The sequence below is a fragment of the Balaenoptera physalus genome (genome assembly GCF_965194825.1).
Source record: "Balaenoptera physalus genome assembly, chromosome: 10".
Classification (NCBI taxonomy): domain Eukaryota; kingdom Metazoa; phylum Chordata; class Mammalia; order Artiodactyla; family Balaenopteridae; genus Balaenoptera; species Balaenoptera physalus.
Window position 1 is genome coordinate 16,994,504 of NC_138889.1, and position 13,049 is coordinate 17,007,552.

Consider the following 13,049-nt stretch of genomic DNA (forward strand, 5'->3'; position numbering starts at 1 on the left):
ATTTATACTATTTGCAGGGGAGGAAGTTCAGGAAGATACTGTCTTTTGTTCATTCATTATTGAGTTGATCCTTGTTAAGTAAGTACTATATAAGATTATTAATTAAGATTAAAAAACTTTTTAATATATCTAGTGAATAAATATTTATTGAATGCTTATTAATTTACTGTTATCATGCTAGATACTGAAGATACAGCAGTGAACAAAGAAGATCCAGTCTTTGCCCTTATGAAGTTTACTGTGCTGTGTGGGAGATAGACATTGAACAAATTTTTACACAAGTAACTTTTAAATTATAATCTTTAATAAATGCTCTGAAGGAATAGAGTGCTATGAGAAGCTTATACTAGGGAAATTGACCTAGTCTGGGGGTTAGGGAAGATAAGGAAAAGCTTTCTTATAGATATAGCTGTCCAAAGTTGAAATAGGTGCTTTGTAGTTGAGTTTCCTTTGACTGAAACATTTAAGTGGAGGCTGGAAAACTCTGGTTGGGGGTATTGTAAAGTGCATTAAGCACTGGGTAGGGTAGAATAGGAGTTTCCTATTTCAAAAGTCTAGAATTCAGTTGAATTTCCTGGTTGAACTTTAAAGAGGCAGTCTCAAGTTCCCTCTTGGAAGAGAATTAATTTTACCAATACTTTGGTGGACCCAAATACTCATCTTTAGCCATCTGGTGTCCCATTTCAGTTAAGTATACAGGATCCAGGGCTAGAGATTATGGTTGTACCAGGATGTTAAAGAAACTTATGAATACTAGCCCCTAATGATAATACTCCTTTATTTGTATTCTGTTGGTTAACTCACTGCTGTGCCGTCCTACCCATAATCATTTGAAACCATGACCATGTGAGCTAGGTTGATCAGAAATTGTTATCCAAACTTTATAGAAGAAGATTTAAGGCTCAGAGAAGGTGAGATGCTGAACTTCATCAGCCATGATCGTCTGTTTTTTTAAAAAAAAAATCCATTGTGTGTTTTCTCTATGTATTGTGAGCTATTGCCCAAATGATGCTATGTAACAAATTAATCCTCAGACTTAGTGGCTTAAAACTATAATCATTACCACTTATGCTTCGGAAGGTCAGCTAAGATGTGGCTCATCTACAATGGGCTTGGCTGGATGGTTTCACTTCAGATCTTCAGATCGATGAGTGGCTGAGGCAGCTCTGCTTTGGGTTGTGGCAGCTCTGGTGGGTCTGCTCCATGTGGCTCGTATCCTCCTCCTGGTACCATGGGCTATCCAGGGCATTTTTTTTTTTATTTTTTATAATGAAGCCAGAGGTGCAAGTCCTCTTAAAGCTTAGGCTTAGAACTGTCCCACTGTTACTTTTGCTTCATCATATACCCAGAGAAACTCACATATGTAAACTCAAAGTCAAGGGGAGGGAAAATATAGTTTACTTCTTCAGTGGGAAGAATTGCAAAGACACATGGAAAAGGGTGTGTGGATATAGGGAGGAGAGGAAGCTTGGGGCAAAAATGCAGCCCACCACATTCCCTTTGTTCTTTTGTTTATTTGGTTATTAATACATTTTTTTTTCATTCAGGTCCAAACAATGTACCTGGCATTCTGCAAGTTGTTGAGGATAAAATGGCAAATAACATAGTCTTTATAATATTTATTTATTTATTTTGGCTGTGCTGGGTCTTAGTTGCAGCACTCGGGATCTTCACTGCGGCATGTGGGATCTTTTAGTTGTGGCAGGCGGACTTCTTAGTTGTGGCATGTGAACTCTTAGTTGCTGCATACATGCGGGATCTAGTTCCCCGACCAGGGATCGAACCCGGGCCACCTGCATTGGGAGCACGTAGTCTTACCCACTGGACCACCAGGGAAGTCCCAACATAGTCTTTATAAAGAGGCAGTTTCAGCAGAGCATGAGATGTACTATGAGAGAGGCAAGCACAGGGAATCTTGGGAACACACGCTTTCAAGAACAACAACAGCAAAAAAGGAGCATTTGAGTGGGTTTTATTCCCAAGGGAGGAGTCAGGAGATGAATCAATGAAGGAACAAAATCAAAGCTGAAAAAATTCCAGAGTTAACTCCACTCATGTTTCAACCAGTGAGACCAGTTATTTGTTCTGTTAACTTCTGTTTCTCTTTCACTGTTAAAGCAAAAAATCTTGGAAAACCTGTGTTCATTCTAAAGCAAAGTGTGGGAAGAAAAATGAAGGTGGAATCACTTATCCAAATTGAGTTTTGGAGGGAGGAATATATCTGGGAAGTGGCAGTGAATAAATAGGAGCCTGCAGGATAATAGCATAATAATAACAATAAGAAATACTACCATTTATTGAGCTCTTTGTGTCAGGTAGGATGCTAAATGCTTTGCATATCGTGAGTGCTGTTAATAATCCCGTTTCAGACATGAGTCGGGTGAGGCTCAGAGCAGACAGCAAGACCATCCAATTCCCTGACTGAATGACGTGTAGAAAAATGATGATTAGCCTTAGCCTCCCAGGTCAGCACCACGGACAGCAAACTCACTTGCAGGCAAAGCCCTGGATCAGATTCTGCAGGGTGAAATTCCACAAGCAGGATATCAGAAATGTTTTCAGTGGGTTATTTGTAACATGCCTGCCTCTCCCCCTAGAATGTGTTCTGATAACTAGAAGATACTTGTTAGCTAAAGACCTGATAAAGTTTGAAGACATGATCTGGGAAAGGGTCACATTCCTCTGCATAATATAGCAGCAGTGAGAGATTTGGAAACTAAGTTGGATTAAGGAGTGAGAAAATACGTGGAGAGTCAGAAAGGAGAGGTCCCAAGTGAAGGCAAGGAAGAGAGGGGATTTGGGGTAAGGAGAGAGAAAAACTAGGAAAACGTTTTAAAAAGTTTCAGTGAAGCATGTGAAGTAAATCTTCATCTTCCCTCCCAAATACTCAGTAAGTTCCATACCACTGACTTATGTGCAGCTGGATTTATTTGAGAGTTTGAAGAGAAGGCTGAAAGGGACAGAGGTCAGTGTTCCATATGTGAACACGTGCAAATTAACATTAACTGGCTGGAGAGTTTTCTAGAGTTTGTCTCCTTGTGTTTCAGCTCGGTCTCCCTAATCAGCTTATCATCCGTTGGAGGGCAGGCATGGTGCCTGCCATTCCATGGACTGATACATTGGTGGGCACACATCATACACTCAGGATATACTGTAGAGCTGATTTGTTTCCTCTGGCTGAGCCCCATTCAGAAAAGAAGCGTGAGTTTTCCTCTGCCTACAGCAATCAGAGTTCTCAGGGTTTCAAGGTCACTTACAATTTAAAATATTCCTTCCCCTTGTCACTGTAAATGTACCTCAGCTGGTCAGACCAGGCATTTGGATTTCAGGCTCAGAAAAAATGGTTCTAGGATCCATGCTTCTAGGATCAATATAGGAATATACTAAGAACCAGAACTGACCTGCTTGTCCTAGGTCATAAGCAAACTCCCCATCTACCAACAAATTGACTCAGCAAGGGTTACATGGAATACACAGGGGAAGTTTGAGTGTGGGCCCTTCATTCTCATGGAAACAAATGCTCTTGTATTCTGATTCAGAGTCTTTAGGGAACAACTGACTGAGAAACCTCATCTACAGAAGCATCTTATTTTACTCAGGCCTGGAAGTGTGGTCCAAAATTATTGGGGGTGAGGTGATGGTGATAGGACGTGTTCTCAGAGTCAGGTTTGGAAACTCAATCAACATCCCACAGAAACTGCTATGGGCAATGGCTAAGGGTAGTTGAAACATGCATTGGGTATTTTGTTGGTTAAATAGACTTTTGTGACCGGCCTAGGATCCTGGCCACCTATTGTGGCAGGTAGCATGGAAAATTACTGGCTTTGGAGTCTGACATACCTGGGTTTTAAACTTGGCTCTACAGATTATTTGCTATGTAGCATTGGGCATGTCACGCTACCTCTCTGAGCCTCTGTTTCCTCATTTGTAAAATGGAGGCTGTTGATATAGTCTGATACTTACTGAATTAGTTTGGGTGGGTGAGAAAACCCACCAAATCTCGGTAGCTTAACACAGTAAAGTTTTATTTCTCACTCGTGTCACAGCCCAACGTAGGTCAGTAGTGGGGTTTGGCTCCATGCAGTCATTCAGGGACCCAGGATCATTCCATTTAGTGGATGACATAATTCCCTAGAGCTTGGGAGCCTTTCACTGGATCCATGCATCCAGCAGATAGATGAAGGAGGAGAGCACACAAAGGGTTGGGCAGGAGGCATTTTCATGGGCCAGATTAGGAGGTGGTGCATATGATTTCCATCTACTTTCCATTGTCCCATGGCTGCCCCTAATATAAGGAAGGCTGAGGAAGGACTGTGTGCCTAAGAGGAAAGGGTTACTGATACGGTGAACAAGCCAGTGTCTGCTACTCTTACCTTGTAAAGTTGTAATGAGGTGAGGATGTAATAGAAAAAAGAAAGCAGATAGAATGCTTTGATACCATGTAGCACATACAGGACTCAATAAATGTTAGTTCTAATAACACTGTTTACACAGCAAAGTGAATTTTGAACTCCAAACAAGCAACTTAGAAAGGGCTTTCAAGCCTCCATTCATTTGTTAGATGTGGGCTGCCTTGGCTGTTTGTCCTTGGCTTCCCAGGAATTCTGATTACCTGGCCACCAGGGGTTAAACTACCCCAGCCTCCACTGATACTTAACAGCTGGGTCTCTTTCCAAGGGCCTTCAGTACTCTCTTTCAGTGCAGGAAATACATCTGGCATTCCCTATTCTGGAAATACAAGCAACTAGTCAATTGAAAAAGGCGTCTGCTGATGGTAGCATGATAAGCAATATCCATAACTGCTTGTAATCTCCTTCCGACATCCACTCGCTCCCATCCAGCCCCATGGAGGACAAAGGGGCTCCTATTATCTCGGCAGCCTTCTGTCGCCAAAAATGCAGATGAACTTTGACCTGATATTCTGCTCAACATGCCCTCTGAGCAAAGGGCCTTCTTCAAGTGTTTACCCTGCCAGAATAGCAGATGAGTGGGCCACAGGGAGCAGCTTTCAGGAGGCAGGCAGCTGCACAGAGAAAGAGAGTGCAGGTTTTGCATTTGGGAATTAGAAGTCTCAGATCTGCAGCTTGCTAGCTCCATGGTCTTGGAAATGTCACTTCACCTCTCTTGCCTCAGTTTCCTCATTGACATAAGGAGGATAAGCATAGTGTTTTCTTTATCTGTGTCACAGGAGGTGTTGGGGATCAAGGGACGTATCTGAAATGTGCCTGCACCTACATTCCTGATCAAAAATTACCTGGTGGGAACATGTTCCCAGGCAGCTGGAATTGGGACTCACAGGTGAAAAGACTATTATCACATCTTAAGCTAAGAGGATGCCGTTGTCTCTCATCTATGGGTAAGTGGTGACAGGAGGGATTCTGTCTCTACGTTCTCTACCTACGATAATCTATCCTGGACCAACCTGGGGGGGAGAAGGCAAGAATACATAGGGTCACAGCCTGAGAGGGACTTGTGATCTCTCCTCTCCCAAAACAGTCTCCACGAGGGGAGAAACAGGAAGATTACCCATCCAAGGCCAAGAGAACTATGGTCCCATATCACTGTCATGGTAATGTTAGTTCCTTACATTTGTACCGCATCTCATCATTGACAAAGCCTTTTTCCAGGCTATATCACATTCACGCCTCACAGTAACCTTCCAAGCCAGGCATTATGATCTCCATGAATCCTATACTTAGAGACATTGAAGAATTTGCCCAAGTTTCCATAACAAGATCTGTGTGATTCCAAAGTCATGTCTCGTCCCCCCACACCACAGCTGTTCTTCCTCTCTGTTCCCAGATACAATCAAGAGAAAAGCTTTATCTTCTACAGACTAGATATGGACAGATGCATGCCCTCTAATCCTTTTTGGATTAGAAGATTGGAACTTCTCAGGTTCTTCGCGTCCCTAACTGTGCCCAGGACATGGCAAAGTGCCCCCTAAATGGTTCTAAGATGGACGGTTGACAGAGTGAATTGGCAGGCAGCAGGGAAAGCCTTAGGTGTTGACTGGAGTTCGGAAATGGATGGTTGATCGCAGCTGTGTGTGCTGAACGAGGAGAAGTTATGAAAGGGGCAGACAGAAAGAGGGCAGAACAGACAGGGCTTTCTCACCTTCTGTTTAACATTAAGAAAAATCCAGTGTCCAACCATGGATTTCCCAGGGGGAGAGGACCAAAACGGACCATAGAAAAACTTGGAGGGACTCCCAGCAAAGGAGTCTCTCTGTGGGCCACAGGGTAGGATTAAAAGCTCTGCTCAAATGGACCTGGGGCAGCTGGGCCAAGGAAAGAGGCTGCACTGAATCCCATCCTTTATAGGACTGATCTGGCTCTGGCCCTGGCTGGGGTAGACTATGACCCTGGGAGTCTTCTGCTGCAGCAAGTGGAAAATAAGTTAGAAGTTCCATGTGGGGCAGGTAGGGCGTAAGCATAGCAGTGTGACGGGAGGGGAAGCTGAAACCCATCTCTCCTGGGATGGGGAAGGAGTCTGGCTCTGAGAAGACAATTCAGAGGGCGGAGCTGAAGGAACTGATGTCATTGGCAAATGTGGGCAGCTGCAGAGCCAACCCTCACCCTGGCAATAGAAAGATCATGGAGTCACAGAAGGAAGGCCCAGCCCATGTGGGGCAGCGGCACTGAGGGGAAGGGGAAGAGGGAGTCTTGAAGAATGAAGAGAGCAGAGGCTTTATTTTTCTGAGGGTAGCTAGATGGGAAGACACATTTGCGGGCAGGAAGTGTGTATGTATGTGCATGTGTGTGCATGTTTGTATGATGGGGAGATCTCACCCCAGAGCGCAAGGCAGGATTGGGGTTTTGAGGGTACCCCAGCTAAGCAGGGAATGATCCATCCGCTGAGGAAATGGAATAGCAGCCTCAAGGTTCCACCAAGGAAGAGACACAGGACCAGGCTCTGGGCAGTGGTCTTCCTGTCTCTCCTTTTCCCTCAGATCCCCTCCTGGTTGGGTTGGGGTGGGGATGCTACAGGCAGAGGCCCCTGCACAGCCATTTTGCCCTGCGGGATTCACAGCCCCGCCCATCCTCTCTGATGAATGTGACCCACCACCGCAACCCCATCAGCCGCCAGGCGGAGGAGGTCAGGCCCAGCGGCTGCAGACAGTGGCCTTATCGGCTGCTACTAGTGAGGATATAAGCAGGGGATTGGATGGTATCATTCTAATTTACACGGGATTTTGTTTCTTTCCAGGTACTTAGCATGTGGATCTAGGTGATATCAAAGGCAGAGCATTATACAATAAGTAGGCTTAACCTCTATCTCACCCCCTCTCATCCTTCTGTCTCTTCATTGAGGCCACGAGGAGCTGCAGCTGGGGTTGCCATAGTGACCAATTAGGCTTACTGAGATGTTCTTGCAGAGAAAAAAGGGAGTATTGATTTAGCTCTGGCAGTGGGGCATCAGGGGGCCAGGGGAGCCCAAGGCTGCTCAGCATTAACAGGGGCAGAATGTGTCACCCTCTAGGCTGTCTGGGCTTGTGCTGTTTGGGGCCGGACCTCATATGTGGTGGAGACCATTGGCAGGCCCCTGCCTGCTCCGTGCTTAGTGTCTGCATGACACTGCTGAGGGGTGTGTGAGGGTTTCAGGTGAGGGGGGAGTGATGGAGTGAGGCCACCAGCCACAGGATGACTCTCAAGAGAAATGGAGTTGTTTGGCTCAGATCGTGGGAGGCCCAGGTGCCCACACACCTTCCCCCCAGGCAAAGGCTTCCCGTTGTCACTTAACAAGTCTTCCCAGGTGGGCTGATGCCCCGTTCTGCGCAGGAGCACAAAACACGGCCCCGGACTTTTAGGGGCTTCGAATGGGCAAAACATTTGGTATCATTATGTGCAAAATCAGCTCCCTCTGATGTGACTACGTTAGGAACTCTGAAACCAAGAGGAAAATGGGGGCCCGAGAAGCCTTCTGGGTGGGGTGGGGCTCAGGACTGACCTAATGCAGCTGTGTGTCTGTGGACAAGCCACCTAACAAAACAAGCCGCAGTTTACCCCTCTGCAAACAACGGGTAGTAATAATCTACTGAATAGGAGGGTTATAAAGATTAGAACTTGTGTTGGTGATATGCTTGGTATACTGTAAGTGTAGGAGGCTGAAGTGAGAGGAATTAGGGGCAGAGAACAGGCAACTGGACAAGCAAGAGAGACGGGGTAGAAGGTGGAAGTCTGGAGACATAGAGGCGGAATTCAGGTGGCTTCTGGATGGAGGAGGGAAAGGACTAAGAGCCCACAGGGGGAGCGAGCTGAGAGGCAAAGGAGAAAGGGCATCAGAGCCCACGGAGGGGCAGCTGGTGTGGCGGGAGGTTGCCGAGAGGCAGGAAGCTAGTTTTCAGCAAGGGGGGAAGGCAAGCCCCTGGTTTCACTACAGGAGACATTTTTTCCTTTTCCTCATTCCTAGAGTCAGAGAACTAGATTCTTCTAAAATTCCTTGGATGTGAAAAGGGGGAGTGAGAGGGATTCAGGGAGAAAGACGGCCCTGTCCTGGGCCTGAGCAAGTATGTCCAGTTCTGCAGTTAACTGTGGCCAGGCCGTGGGGGAACCTCTGGAACAGGACTCCCCTGTACCCCGCCTTGGCCTTGGGCTGCGAGAAACCAGGGCTTAGTGGGTCAACTTCCTGCCCTGCATGTGCCGTTCCAGACCTGCCTCTGCTCCCATCCCACGCCACCCCACCAGGGGCCCCCAGGGCTCCTGGTTAGAGCACAGCAGGAGAGAGGACCCAGGAAAAGCAGCTTCTTCCCCTGCCTGGCCGCATCCTCTGGCTCTGCAGGATTTAATAACCGCCCTCCTCAAAGATCAGGAGACGTGATTAATTCTGACTCGAGGATTATTAAAATGCTTCCACCAAGCATCTGGCATTGAAAGTTTTAAATCAATTAATCTGTTGTTTGGGGAAGAGCGTTCTCATTAGCACAGCTACAGAGGCAGCTCAAGTTGCCATTGGGTTGGGGGAGTGGGGACAGCCTCCCTTGGGAACTGAGGAGACACCCACTGGGCTCCAGGAATCTCTCCTGGCTCCCAGGCCCAGCATCTCTCACTATCTCTCACTCAGGTCCCTGTGTATCCAATTTCCAAGTGGTGCTCTCTCCCGTCCCCAAAGGGTTACCAGATAAAATACAGGATGCCCAGTTAAAGTGGAATTTTAGATAACAATGAATACTTTTTTTTTAGTGTAAGTATGTCTCATGGAGTATTTGGGACACACATATTACAAAATTATTTTAACCATTGTTTACCTGAAATTCAAATGTAATCGGGTCTCGTGTATTTTCATTTGCTAAATGTGGCAACCCTCCCCCCGCCCTCTGTTTTAGTAGCCTGACACCATAGCTGAAGTGGGACTCCTGGGTTTGAGCCCTGGGCCTGCTATCTACATGCCAAATGTCCTAAGGAGCATTGCTTCTTCTTTCTAGGTCAAGCAAGAAATAAGCAACTTTGAACTTAGGGGCACTTAAGCATTTATGGGACTCACACAGTGGTTTGCAAAATCTCCATTTGACCGATAAAACGTATGGAAAAATTATATTCTCAACCAAGAGCACACACCTGGCATTGTTTTTAGCTTTTAACCCTGTTAGAGTTATCTAACCATGAGGTCCTTGATAGCACAGCTGTGTCTGGTCCACATCTGCATCCCCAGCACCCAGCCCAGGGCTAACACATAGCAGACCCTCAGTATAATTTGATAAAATGAATTCATGAGTAAATGAACCTTCCCAGTGTTCTCACCCAGGCTCCTGAGTAACTACAGTTGTCATTTATAAATTACAAAGGGTTAAGTGTATAGAAATGGCCAGAGTCAGAACCAATCTTAAGTCCTCTGGACCAGGCATTGGACCAAGGGCCAGGATCCCTAGGCTCAAACTCTGGGTGCAAGTCCTGGTGTTGGCTAATATCTTGTACCCTTGGCTAAGTCTTTACCCCTCTCTGGGCTCTGGTTTCCTCATCTGTAAGTAGAGGCAGCTGTGCTTGGGGTCTTTACAGCCCAGACATTCTGAGACGGCTCCACTGGTCCTGAACTCTGTAGCCCAGCTTTGAGTGCATCAAGTTGAATGCTGAATACTGGGTCTAATCTGAGTCCCAGAGCTTGGTAAGGTCATGTCTGGTAACGCCCCATCATAGAAGTCTAGGGAAGGCCGGGTTGCATGATGTGCCCTGGCCCCTGTTACTGGTGTCTGTTATGGGTTTCAGTTGCTTTTCTTCAAAGAGGGACCAGGCTTTGGCTTTCTTATCCACTAAGCAGGAGAGGAGAGGGAGGAGACCCCGCCTTTCCGGACTCTGCATCCCATCCAAGGCTTCTTTGACCCTTGTCTGCACCTCAGATATTTCTTTTCAGTCTCTGCAGTCAGCCCAGATTTATCCTGCCTCGTGTCTCTCATGTAAAATGCATATTCCGACACTTTGCTAGGTTAAATGATTTAACAGCCGAGGCAGAGAGAATTAGGGGTCCGGGAGCAGGAGGCAATGCCTGCTTTTCAAATGAGATTGGAAAGGAGATGGAGATCGGTGGTGATGATAATCTCTTATTTTAATAATATAAAATAACTGTCCCACTGAATCAGAGTGAGCGATGAATTCTGTGGCCTGGGGTTAGAGACAGCCAAGCCTGGAGAAGAGAGCCGGGGGGTGCAGGGGTGCCCTTCTTCCTCTCTGTTGCTCCATCTCTCGTCTTTCCCTTTCGAAGCAGATTTGTGCCAGCACCATCCTGTGGCCTCCTGGATCTGGCATCACTAAGAATGTGGGTAGCCAGGGAGACTGGAAGGGAGAGTGGTGGATTTGGGGAGGGTGTGTGTGTGTGTGTGTGTGTGTGTGTGTGTGTGTGTGTGAGAGATAGAAAGAGAAAGAGAAAAAAGAAAGAGAAAGAAAGAAAATGAATGAATGAATAAATGAAAATAAATCTGGGGAAACTGATGACCATTTTTCCTCTGTGATCGTTGATAGGAGATACCCTGGTCTGTGACCCTAGAAAAGGAGAACAGACCTCCCAAAGGCAGGGGCCTGGACAAGCTGACCTCTGGGAGGTATGGGAACTGCTAACTGGAGCACAGAATCATAGGATGCTTGGTCCTGTCCCAGTGAACCCCGGGGGGAATGACTCACTCTTCAATCAGTTCCTTAATTGGTAGATACGTATCAAACACCTATCGTGTCGGTCTCTCTGAAGTTGGCTGGGTTGGACCAGGGAGGTTCCAACGGGAGCCAGGTAGTGGGGAACAATCTCCATGTCACATATTGGCTCAGCAGGGCTCCCCTTCACAGTGGGCCATTAATAGCTAAGGAGCTGCAGACCTGTCTTCTTCCCTGGGATTAATTCATTACTCCAGCCCTACTTGGATTCCGTCAGGTTCAAATGTCAGAATGGAATATGCAGCTAATGCGTCAAATGCTCTCTCTCTCTCTCTCTCTCTCCCTGTCCCGGGCTGGTTCTTTCCCTTCTCTCTCTGCAGACAACTGCAGGTGTCAGGGGGTTGTATGGGGTGGCCCAGGGGCTGTGGCTGTCTGAGCCGGTGAATGGGAAGTCTGCTCTGTTTACTGTACTTGTTTACGGTGGAGAGTAAGTCCACGGTCACTGGGGCTCCTGAGTCAGGACTCATCAGCATGCGTGGAGCGGAGGGAGAACTGATCACAGGGAAAGGCTTCACTCCCTGCCTTGTAATCTCTGCTCCTCATCAGTCAACAGCCACTTATGAGAACTCAGATGTGTTGGTTCCATGATTGGCACTAAGGATACAAAGCTGAACAGACTGATTGGTTCAGTTTTAAAAATAAATGTTTAGTGACTATCTAAAGAGCCACTGGGTGTAGTCCTTAGGGTGGAGGGCTCTGGAGCCAGACTTCTTGGCTTCGAATCTATTGCTGCCTGGGTGTGTTCACTTAGGCACGTAAGTTAGCCTCTTTGCTTCTTTTCTTCATCTGCAAAATGGGGATAACAAAAATACCACCTTCATGCAGTTATGAGGGTTAAAGGCATCGATACAGGTAAAACTAGCAAATGCTAAATAAATGTAGTTACTGTTCCTATGTGGTAAGAACTTAGGGTCTCAGAGTCTAAAACAGAATAAATCAGCATCGAATGGTTGCTTACTGTATACCAGGCAATGTGATTTAGATCATTAACTCATTTAATCCTCACAACAGCCTCTTATAAGGTAGGTCTCATTATCATTACTACCATTTTATACAGGAGGAAACTGAGATTGAGGTCTGTTCATGCATGAGGGCACCTCGCTAGTAAATGATGGAGCTGGAATTTGATCTCTGCTCTGTTAGACTCTGAGTCTGAGCTCTTGACCACAATTTATGTCTAGGAGAGACCGAACATATAAAATTATAGAAATGGCATCATCTTGCGATACAGGTCCAAATGCAGCACGTGGGATCCTCAGAGAATAGCGATGCTGCCTCTGTCAAGGGAGGTCAAGGAAGGTTCCTGGAGGAGGTAATGCTTGAGCTGGAGGTTGAATAGGCATTTCCAAGGTGTACCAGGTGGGCTGGGCAGGAGGCAAAGGGATGGGCGAAGAACCAGGCATATTAGGTAACCTCCAACCCAAATGGCTAGAGGGAAGGTGTGCTATGGGGAGTGCCAGGGTAGGCAGGTGATAGATGCACTGTGCAGGACACTGTCAGCTGTGCCAAGGACGCGGGTTTTATGTGAAGACAATGCAAATCACTGTGAGTCTGAAGCCAGGGAACGGCAGACATGTGCACCGTAGAAAGCTCTTTTCTCTACTGGGCCGTGGAATACAGACAAGGAAGGGGAAGGCTTGAGGCAGGAAGGATGCCTAGGGTGCTATTGCAATTGTCAACTAGTTGCTGGAGACAGGCTGCCTCTTCTGCCCAAAGAGACAGGAGAGTGGGGGTAAAGGAGTGACCTTTATAGGCAGAAAGGGACATGGTGTTTGTTTCTGGTCCTTGGATGGTGGCAGTTGGGGGAAGATGGTGTCAGCTCTGAAGGCTGCCTGGAAGCTGATGAGAGCACGGTGTGGACAAACAAGGCTGCAGAAGTTGTTCTGGGAACAAAATTGGTTTTAACTGGCC

The 13,049-nt window shown here is 46.6% G+C and overlaps 1 long non-coding RNA gene across 9 annotated transcripts in view; it reads left to right on the plus strand.

Annotated features, from left to right (window-relative positions):
* Positions 1 to 13,049, plus strand: part of LOC309637113 — a 332,604-nt gene that overhangs the window by 297,580 nt on the left and 21,975 nt on the right. For all 9 annotated transcript variants that reach the window (XR_014250407.1, XR_014250408.1, XR_014250409.1 and 6 more), the window contains one exon: positions 5,189 to 5,356. This is a non-coding gene — a long non-coding RNA (uncharacterized lncRNA). The remainder of the gene's footprint in view (positions 1 to 5,188; positions 5,357 to 13,049) is intronic.